Source organism: Anas platyrhynchos, chromosome 4 (genome assembly GCF_047663525.1).
Source record: "Anas platyrhynchos isolate ZD024472 breed Pekin duck chromosome 4, IASCAAS_PekinDuck_T2T, whole genome shotgun sequence".
In the NCBI taxonomy this organism is placed as follows: domain Eukaryota; kingdom Metazoa; phylum Chordata; class Aves; order Anseriformes; family Anatidae; genus Anas; species Anas platyrhynchos.
Window position 1 is genome coordinate 45348368 of NC_092590.1, and position 10625 is coordinate 45358992.

Consider the following 10625-nt stretch of genomic DNA (forward strand, 5'->3'; position numbering starts at 1 on the left):
CTCTTTGGGTTGGCACAACAGGGTGAACAGAAGCAGATCCAGAGGCACTGGCTAGCAAGCGAGGGCTGTGCATTCAGCCTCCCCCTCCCAAGCAAGCCACCTCACTCCTCTCTGAAAAACAGTGCCAAAGGGAAAATGGAGATAATCATGTCCGTGAGGGAATGAAAGACTCACTTTGAGCACACTGATGTATGATACTATTTCCAAAGCAATTCTTCCATCAAAACTAATCAGCACGAGCAGTGTGTAGAAGAGTAGCAGCAGACTGACAACCTTGCAGCAGGGAGTGTTTGGAGACCCAGCCACTGGAGCAGTTTTGCCCCTCCAGAAAGGCTGGGGGACCTTGTCGCAAGCAGTGCTGCCAATTTAAACAGGGCTGGGATATGACAGATCTCCTCGCAAAAGCACAGTCTCTGCTGGGATAAATTGTGCAGCTGTGATCACAGAGGTTTGCTCCTTCTCCAAGTCTGCCTCTGAAAAATGATGCTCTCACTATGCGTACAGATATTCAAAGAAAGACTTGATCATTTTTGCATTCAAATATACTTTAACATGTTCTCTTAATCCTATGATGAACATAATCATAAAAATTTTGATGAAAAAATCTTCAAGCATGTGACCTCAGTGCCACTTCCTAAGGGCAGAGGAAGAGTTTGCACATGAGGCAGTTTTCCTGCTGTTGGTCTTATTTCAGTCTTCCAGGAATTATACCTGGATCTTGCCTGTAATTATATGTCCACATGGGAATAAATGGCTTTGCCAGAAATAAATAAGTAAAAGCTCTGCATCGCATTTCTCCTAGATGTAATTTTCACAGAATTTAAAAGTTAATCCTGAGCAGTTGACTCATTCAAGAAGTTTAATCCCCCCACAACACACCACCTGCCCATAGGTGTTAAAGAGCCTGGGTCCTTCTTGAGTCATCAAGGGATTATTTTCTCTGAAGTGACAGTGACTGGCCTGCTTTCATGCATATTATTTAATCTGCTCCTCCACCACACGAGATTTAAAGTGTAATGAACACCACAGAACCCTGATTTATTGCTGCAGAATACAAGATCTATAACATAGGTATAGTTGCTTTCTTATTACTATGCTTTAGAATACCACAGGCATATAAAGAAAATGTAAAGTACTTTTCTTTACCTCCCTAGAGCCTAACAGGCTTCCACATGCATTCCAGTCTGCATTGATCAGCACAATTAAAATTGATGCAAAAAGCAGAAAATCCAGTTTCATCACTGGAACAAAGGTATATGAAACATGCTTTTCAAAAAACACATTTCCTGTTTTATTGCATGTATTCTGTACGTATCTGTATTCAAGACAGGATAGTTTTCTATACCTCAGGATGCATTTGAAGTATTTTTAAAGTAATAATGCATTATTATGGGATAGGAAATGGCAGTTTCCTCCCACAGCTCTCTGGAATTCTGGTTTGTAACAATACAGTATGACTAAATTACTAATAGTCTGATCTAAAATATCATCCATTTTCCTCAAAAGTAGAGGCTCAAATACTAACCCAAAGCTGTTGTATTTTCCCCTGAAGGAAAAAGTGATTACAAGTCATCTTCATCAAGTTAAGAGTGTATGGCTTTTCCTACAATGGCCAATCAATTATACACTGAAAGCATAATTAAGGTTCCAATGCACAAGCTATCATAGTACATCACTACTCCTCACTAATAAAAAGTTGGTGTAGAGTGACAAACTTCAAGGTAAGAGAACAATCATTCACTGTCATAGAAAGCAATACTCCTAGTGTGTCCTGGAGCTGGACAGAAAGCAGGAGAGGTTATAAAGTTAGGTAGCTGGAGCCAGCTGTCCTGGAAAGTGTCTAACTCAGAAGGCAGGTGAGGAAATGGAGGGATGTATTTTCAGTATCATTTGGGACCACAGTCTGCATGATCCGTGTGACAGAGCAGACAGGAAGCTTGCTTTGCTGGATAAGCATTTTAAATCCAGATGGACTGTTATCCCAATTACACGCATTTTTAAAAATCCATAGACTTCTCAGAGGCAATTTCATGGGGGGAGAGGAAGGGAGGGAAAATATTCAAGCTAATAAAATACATTAATTGTGACAATTTCAGCAAGCATTACTAATTAATCCACTCAACAGCCCCATGGGATAAATTACTTTGTGATATCCTGTGGGTAATTTCCCTTTTAGTCTACGCATTTCTTCAGTTGTTGTCCAGTTAGCTGAAACAGTTTGGCTTGAGCTCAGAGATGCTGATTCCCCAGTGTGATCTATATGTCACTGGTACCTATTGAATTATCAATAACAAAGGTGCCCAAAAGCTCCAGTCTAGGAATATCTTTATTCCTCCATGTTCACAGGTCTAAGGTCCTTTCCTCATTATACTGAGAACATAAATGAGGGAGAATGGCCTTTAAATTCTGTATGTAAGAGACTTTTTAGTTAAACACAGGTAGACTGATGTCTTGTAGCATAGAAAGTGGCTTAAATGCAAGAGTAGGATCACAACTTTAAAATACCAATGTCAAAAAACTGTTTCACTAAATAAACTCCCCTGAATTCACAGAGGTTTACTTTCATGAAGAGTTTACAGAAATGAGTGCAAAGAATGCCTAAATTGTGATCTGGAAGCTTGCCAGGGCTCCCATAGCAAACCTGTATTTGCCTGTGGATCTCATGCCACACATACATGTACCATCCAACTATTGCAGCTCATGTAAACATAATTGCACCAAGTTTCTAAGTCAGACAATGTTGTGGTATTGATCAGCAATGTGAGAATTTACCTACTTCCTTTAATGGAGATCTTTGTACCAAACATCCTTCTCTTTGGGAGGACTCTGATAACAGTATCCCAGACAACAAGCTTAAGCAAACAAGCTAAAACTATCTTAGTCAATTATGATTAGAATAACAAATTAATTTCATTTAAGTTTTTGAACACTAGCAAATTTATTGTATAATTTACTGATTAAAACCATTCTTAACCTAGTATGTGTGAGATTATTGATCAGAGGAACATCAGTGGCATTAAGAATTAGGCTACCTCAGCAAAGACAGGAGCCCTATTTGCATCTCTCAGGTTCAATCAGAGCACAAGTGAGTGCACCTCTTTCTCGGCTCACTGTCTCTAGCAGAAGCCTGGTTTTGCAAGAGCCAAAAATGTCCATTGCATTGCTTCTAGATTGGCTCCAGTTTCTTTGGAAATCAAATTTCAGCTTTATTGAAATGCCTTCTTATAAGCCATATTCAAAGAACTAGCTTGAAGACTTCATTAACCAAGAGGGAGACTGGGTTTTGCATCAACATCTTTTGGTACCGATCCCACCAGCAGTTCCACAAGTAATAAGTAACCACTTCATAGGAAAACTATGAAAAGGGGAAGTGGGGGGTGGAAATTAAGTGGAATAGGACTATATTGCACAGAAATCTTGCTTTGGAGGAGGATCATGGAGGAGCCGAGAAGCAGTTTACAATTTAAGTGTGACCTCCCAACCCTTTGCTGTGCTGGCTACATCAAAGAGAAATGCTGTATCTATGATGATTTACACAAATAATCAAATCCCTAAATTTACTGTTTTTCTCCCTTTCATGTGTTGCCTTTGATGTCTCAGCCTCCCCATGCAGGTGCAATAACAGCCTTGGTCAAAAACTGGTCTCAGAGCACTGCATTACAACTGAATGTTCCAGCTCTGATTGGGCTCTGCAGGAAGACATGACAAATATACATATATAGACATACCCAGAATCCAGGAAATGCTTTTAGACATGCACAGGAGGCTAAGTATTTACATTTGTCTGTTCCTTGTGTTCTTTGGAGGGTCATATACCAGAGGGAAAAAAGCTCATGGCTTGAATTGAGTTCATAAACTGGTCACATGAATTCTCTTCCCTTCCCCTTCATTTTTTTTTCCTACCAAACTGATAATGACATAATTGCATGATTTAATATTATGCTGAGTATTCAACACAGGAAAACATGCTGTGATAATTTCAGAATTTACTCAAGTAAAAATATATTGCCTTTCTACTTTTGCTTAAGAACTGTCAAAAGGAATAAGAAGTACAGCATTTAGGGATCTTGTTTAGATATCTAAGTAGACTTTAACTAGGATAAGATTTTATTATTATTTTTATTATTAAATATCTATCTGCCAACAGTCATTCAGGAGTTCATCTTTGTTTTGGGGTTTCATCAACTGAAATTAGTAGGAATACGCATTATTTATTAGGCATGCAAATCATGCCTAAATCCCAGTGAGCTACAGAAATATGTTTGAGGCAAACACTATATTGTATTAAAATTGGTCAATCTCTGTATTTCACACTGAAGAACAGCATTGAGTTTCCTGATTCATATATAATAGTAAGGAGGATTTAGAAAAGTCATTTCAATGTATCTTCAAATAACACTCAGGTTAATAATAAGCAGCCTATAACACATCTAATAATGAATAATATGCAGATTTAGCATTGCTGTAGCAAAAAAAAAAAAAACAAACATAAACAGGACTCCATCTATACTCCCAGTCCTAGGAAATATTTATTAAAAAGAGACAATTTAGAGACAAATATATCTAAATGCATACAAAAGGATAAATTTTTAAATCACTAAGTGCAGTTAAGAAAAATAAACTACCCAAACCATACACCCTCCTGCCAACACACTATTCCAGAAATGGGAAGCAATAACTAATATTGCTTTCCACAATTTATGTCTATGTAATTTGTTATTTTAACTATAAGAAGTTATCTACCTGGGCTTCTCAGTACAACTGTACTTTACACTTTCTCTGTAATGAAAGTAATGAAAGTATGTGGATTACAAAGCCACTCCAAAAATATTCTTCAGGTACATCCTCAGCTTAAGGATCAGTGTTGCTATCTGTTGCACAGAAGTTCACAGCCCTCAACTAACACAGACAATGGGTCAGAGTAATAGTGGAATTACCTAGTCCCCATGCTGCAGGAGCTAGACTAGAAATTCATTACTGTTACAGCATTTTGGAGATCTGAAATATTTTATAGCAACTTCCTCATTCAGTAAGATTCTGGTTGTGACTAATTATACTCAGTATACTCAAAACTTTGTGGAAAAAAGCTGGCTATTGTATCACTTATCTTTTGCAGAGGTTTTGAATGGACATCAAGTTTCGATTCAGATGCAATGTCCATAGCTGAAGGGGAACCAGCCACGTAGGATTCCCATCACAGCTCTGGTGTTCAATCACTTGTTTCCTTAGGACTTCCCTGTAACTCTACTACATAAGACACATACTTGGTCCAGTAGCTAAGTTCTGTACCAGCTTCCGTTGTCTTCATTATCTTTTTAGAAATATTTAGCTTTATGGATTTCTATAAGAAGATTGTAAAATCTTTCCTTCCTCCCTTTTGGGAAGAGACAGAAGGAAGAAGACTCCTGATGGACATGACAGGGATCTTTGAGTACTTTGCTGTCATTTGGATGGGAGTAACTGAAAATTATTATATCCTCATACCTTTAAATTTAACAAATTCAAGCTGTTCTGTAATGTTAAAAAGATTACTAGCAGTAAGTTTTTTCTAAGTGATATTGAACTAAAAATTCTCACTCCTGTGCAATGTAGCTGAGTTTCCTGTAGTGCTCCGCTGTGAAATGTTCTCTAGTTATGACTGCCTTTTTTGTTTTTTAACTAAGCTGGCATCAGTTACCCAAGTGAAGCCAACTCTTCATTCTTGCTTTTTCATTTTAGCCTTGCAACAGCTTTTTCCTAGAACACAAAACATCCATCCTCACCCCCCTCCTCCTACCTTTCTACATTACCACTTATTTAATTCTACAAAAGCATGCAGTGGCAAATTCAATTCTAAATGTACTCAGTTTTTCAGGAATCTGAGAGCTAAGATAAACACATAGTTCATGTTTGTTTTTTATTTCCTCATTACAGTCCAGGAAGAAACATTATTTCTCCAGGAAGCTCACACCTCCAAACCACATACAATACAAAACAATCAAGAGTTTCCCTGCCTTTATCTTGGTCAGTAAAGATGCTGAAATCTTCCTACAGTCACTTTTAAAGGGAAATGCAACAGAGAAATTGCATCAACCTATCCTGCTAAGTACCAATTTAGTCTGCTTTTCTTGCTTAACAAGATTTGCACAGCATAGCTCGTAATGTTTAAATTATTTCTACTTTTTCTCCTGTTTTCTTAGAAAATAAATCATTTTTCCCCCAGTTATGGCTTCTTGATTATTCCTTTCAGAGAGTGCTCCCACTTAGTACAATCTCCCTTTCCACTAGAGCCCCTGATGATCCTTTGGTTCACCTCCCCTCTACCCCGGTCTCCTCAAATTAGCTTAAATTCTGCTGAAAGCCATCAGCTGTGCAAACTACAGCAGAATCAAATGGTAGCAGGAGGCTACCTTTAGCATTGCCTGGCAACATGCTACTGGACCCCCCATTACATTAAGTCTCAGTCCTCCATCCTTGCACCAAGCAAAACCCAGAAGCCTCTCCATAAGGCTGTGGACAGATGGCACATGATCTTTCATGGGCACATAATCTTTCCTGTTCACATCTGATAAACAGCCACTGGGAGGAGGGGTCCACAACAGCACCCACAACAAACTCCCAACAGCCACTCCCAATGTCACTGGTCTTCACAGTGGTTTTAGTCTTGAAGTCAGCACAAAAATAAGTGTTGCTGTATGATGGTTTTAATAGGGAAGAGAATTACTATTTCTTCTGTTTAAGCAAACCACAGCAGATGAGATGAAATCATCTGTTGGATTAGACAGTCAGCTGTCTTTTCCCGGTGTATTTCCTATGCCTTTCTCTCAAGGTCAAAAGACATTTAAAGTTGAAGTACCAGAGACATCTCCTAGATGCTAAGTTCAGCTGTTACACTTTCATATATTTGTTACAAGCATGAAAATAAAAGCAGTAGGAAAATGTGTTTGCTTTGAATAACCTCCAGCCTGCATTAAATTCTCCATTTGAAATGCTCCTACACATTTACCTAGCTCTGTGTTTCACATTCTTTTAATGAACTTAGAGAATGCCTACCTAGGATAAAATGCATTAGAACCCACTTTTGTAAGGCCTTTGAAGCAATTATGGAGCCACACAAGTGTAACGCCCTAGTAAGAGTTCAACAAGGCCAAGGGGAATGCTCTACTAATAGCAAGTGTTGAAGTGACTGAAAAATAGGCAGAGCTTTGGTAGATTTAGTTTTAGTACTAAGACCCACGCTGCAGTGCAGATGGTTCACATATTTTAAATTGTAATTTAATTACTCTGTTCATGATCATACTACATTTGAACTCTACTGAATTTCTGGCATGTTTACATTATGCAAATACTTCATTGCAAAAATATGGCCTTAATAGAGTAGCCTTTTATCACAATTATTTCTTTATTCTATGCATGTTTCACAACAGAGGAAAAGTACTGTTTATGCACAAAACTCATATTTACATATACAGTAAGGGCTTTCTTCTTACGCATTTCTTTGAGTCTACATTCTGGTTTACAGAAGCTTTTCTTTCCACTTAATATTATAGTATCAATAGACAGACTAGAATAAGTAATAGAACAATGAAGAAATAGTACAGCCTCTCTACATCAACAAAATCCCCAATTTAGCTTCTTACATTTTAGCTACAGCCTTAAAAATAATTGCATGGCCTAAGAACATGGAAGGTTAAATAGAAGGTTAAATAAATATTGAATGCACCTACAGAACAACCTTCAGGTCCTGTATCAGGCTATATTCACCTCTTAATGCAAAACAACATGAAAATTTAGGGAGCTATATAAGTTAGCCTTACCTTGCTTTTGCTATAGCTATTCCTTATCTCTTCTTTATTTTTCCTCAAAGGCAGTCACAAAAGAAATCTGCAGTATATAAAATAGATTTCACTTTCACTAAAGAATTGAAAATGATAAAACTCCAAGAAATAAAAGATACTTTTTTCAGCTTACAAAATCTACTGCTACAATAAAGAGGAGGAGGAAAAAAAATATGATTCCATTTTAGCTTTATTTTTCTTAACTTTCTCAATAAGGCAAAAGAAATGCACCTTTATATTTAGCCTCTATAATCATCACTTCATACTAGAGCTTCTCCATCCCTTCTGTTGCTACCCCATCCTCAGGAATTAACATTACCTTTTTCTTACCTGTCCCAGATGCACTATATATATCACCCCACCTGCATCGTGATTCCAGACTATATGCCCTTCACCTGTGATGGTGGGTGGAGCACGGGAGTTAAAATTCTTAAAACGACAATCTAGGGGGGAATTGGCTTCTTGTTTTCTTATTTCTCTGTTAATGGAAAGCGAGGAATTTATGAGGTATTAGGGCTGTATTGCTTTTTAAGATGTGGTAGCCTTATTTATAATACAGTAATTCCCTTTTACTTGTTTCTATTTAACAAATATTATGATGTTGCTGTAATGAAGCCTGATATTGCCACTGAGAGAACTAAGAAAGAGTAGCTCTTGTAATTGTGTCTTTGCTTTGACTTTCCATTTATAATGAAGTATCTCTTATTCTGGTTGCAGTTGGGATCTGAGGCAGGGTGTGCCTGCTGAAAAGGGATTCACAGATCTAGAAGCTATCCCTGATACCCAACTGTACCTAGATGCAGTCAGAGGCAGCAATTAAGCTAGTCTGTCAAAAGCTTGGATTCAAATCTGAAATCTGGCAGAGCAGGGACTGGGAGGCTTCTTCCTCTCCTTTCAGGAGAGTTCCACCTCACAAGTTATGGTCATATTTCTTGTGTTGTAACAAATATCTGAAAGCAGCACAGATTTTCCAGGAGCTAGTAAACTCCTTGACCTGACCTAACCTAACAACCTTTCCAGAATTTTAATTTGGACCCTTCTATTATTTAGCTTTAAACTGTTAGCTCAGGCTTACTTTAAAGGATTTCTGCTTATCAATGCATGTCAGATTTTAAAGTTTTCCTGAGTCTTTTAAAAACAATGTTGCTGATTGGCATGTTACTGGATTAAAGGAAGGTCAAAATATAAAATACTGAGTTTAATTGGTTTGTTTTGTTGTTCCTTTCCTATGCCCTTGCTCATGCTGTTATTTTAACACTACTTCCAACCATGCAGTACTTTATATGTTCTCCCCTTTTTGAAGTGAATTCATCGCTTTGCAAGATTGACTTCTGTCTCCACAAGCTTGTTTTTTCATTTTTACTCTTCCTTCATACTTAACCATTGTTTGCCCTTTCATATGGTGGTGATGGCTGAGTGCTTAAGGAGTTAAAAACCTGTTTCCTTTTCTCTGTAGTAGTACACACCAAAGGGTGCCAAGGGTATTACATATGAGTGACCATGGAGTTGATATTTATTTTATGACCGTTATATAGGAAACAAAACCAAAAGTTAAAGTTGATTAAGGAGCTGTAAAGAACCTGCTTCTGACTGCAGTCACCATATGGAACATACACAGGTTTGAGCAGAATTATAGATCACTACAGAGAAATAACCAGCGGATACACCATGATACAAACACAATGAAATACTTATTACACAAAACGGCTGTATACACTAAAAACATTAAGTACTTTTACCCTATGTTCTATTCCTGTATTCACTTAACAATGCCATTGCGCAGGTAGAATAATGACCTGTACGTGAAGTCCCCAAGTGCACTTGTCTCAGGTCACTCAGCAACTGCACTGTTTCTATGCTTGTAGCACTCCTGAGGCATTTACCATGTATATCTACCAATGTATGCTCCTTTAGTTCACCTTAGTTTCTGTTATTTGCCCATTAATGAATATTTTAATGCAGTGACTCCAAGATGGAAATACCATTTTCTGCTACATACTTTCCTCTTTGCTAGTTGGAAGCCATGGAGAACCCTGTTGCAATTAAAGACCCCACTTGGTTCAAATAGGTCTAGGTTGTGGGTTTATAGGGGGCTTCAGTACCCACTGGTTTTGACTTACATTAACTAATACTATTTGAGATGCCTTATTTCTGTGAGTACTCCCTTGAAGGCCACTATAATTGCAAATGAGCCTTTATGTCAACAGGTAGATTGAACACCCTTGTCCTTGTAGCTGAGCCCTATCCAAAGGGCAGCCAGTGGCACCATCTCTGTTGATTCCAGCCAAAGCAGGGCTTTATCGTGGTGTCTTGGGCCCATTTATATAAATGCTTTGCCACTTTTATTCTTTCTGAAGGCACACTTCACTGTTTCTCTGGGGTTAGTGAAAAGCCTGTGCTCAGTACCATTCAGTTTGGCACCCTGAATCAGAATCATTTTGGTGAGAACAGAGTGAGAACTAAGATTTCTCACTTCTCCAGCAGCTGATCTTTTTTTCCTTGCTGTTGGAGCATCTATAGAAACTGATGGGAGTTTTAATATCATGAGGGCTTGGGGAAAAGGTGTTCATGTGGGAAGATTTAGATGACACACTACAATTGCCTCCAGAAGTCCCTGGCACTTTCTGAAACCTACATCTGCAGCTTTCTGAGTCCGGCATGCAGCCCTGTCTCAATGCACACAGATTTTTTTTTTTTTTTTTTCCATTTCTGCGTGCTTCTTGTCCTGTTTGGCACACTTCAGTCCAAGTCTTTCTGTTTGCTTTTTGAAACATTCTTAACTTTTCTTGTATACTTTGCTTTTGCATT

General features: G+C 38.1%; 1 long non-coding RNA gene across 1 annotated transcript in view; it reads right to left on the reverse strand.

Moving 5' to 3' along the window:
- Positions 1 to 8123, reverse strand: part of LOC106015750 (uncharacterized) — a 28619-nt gene extending 20496 nt beyond the window's left edge. The window contains exons 1-2 of the long non-coding RNA XR_005265804.2: positions 8049 to 8123; positions 7797 to 7863 (exon numbers count right to left, since the gene is read on the reverse strand). This is a non-coding gene — a long non-coding RNA (uncharacterized lncRNA). The remainder of the gene's footprint in view (positions 1 to 7796; positions 7864 to 8048) is intronic.
- Between the last annotated feature and the right edge of the window lie 2502 nt (positions 8124 to 10625).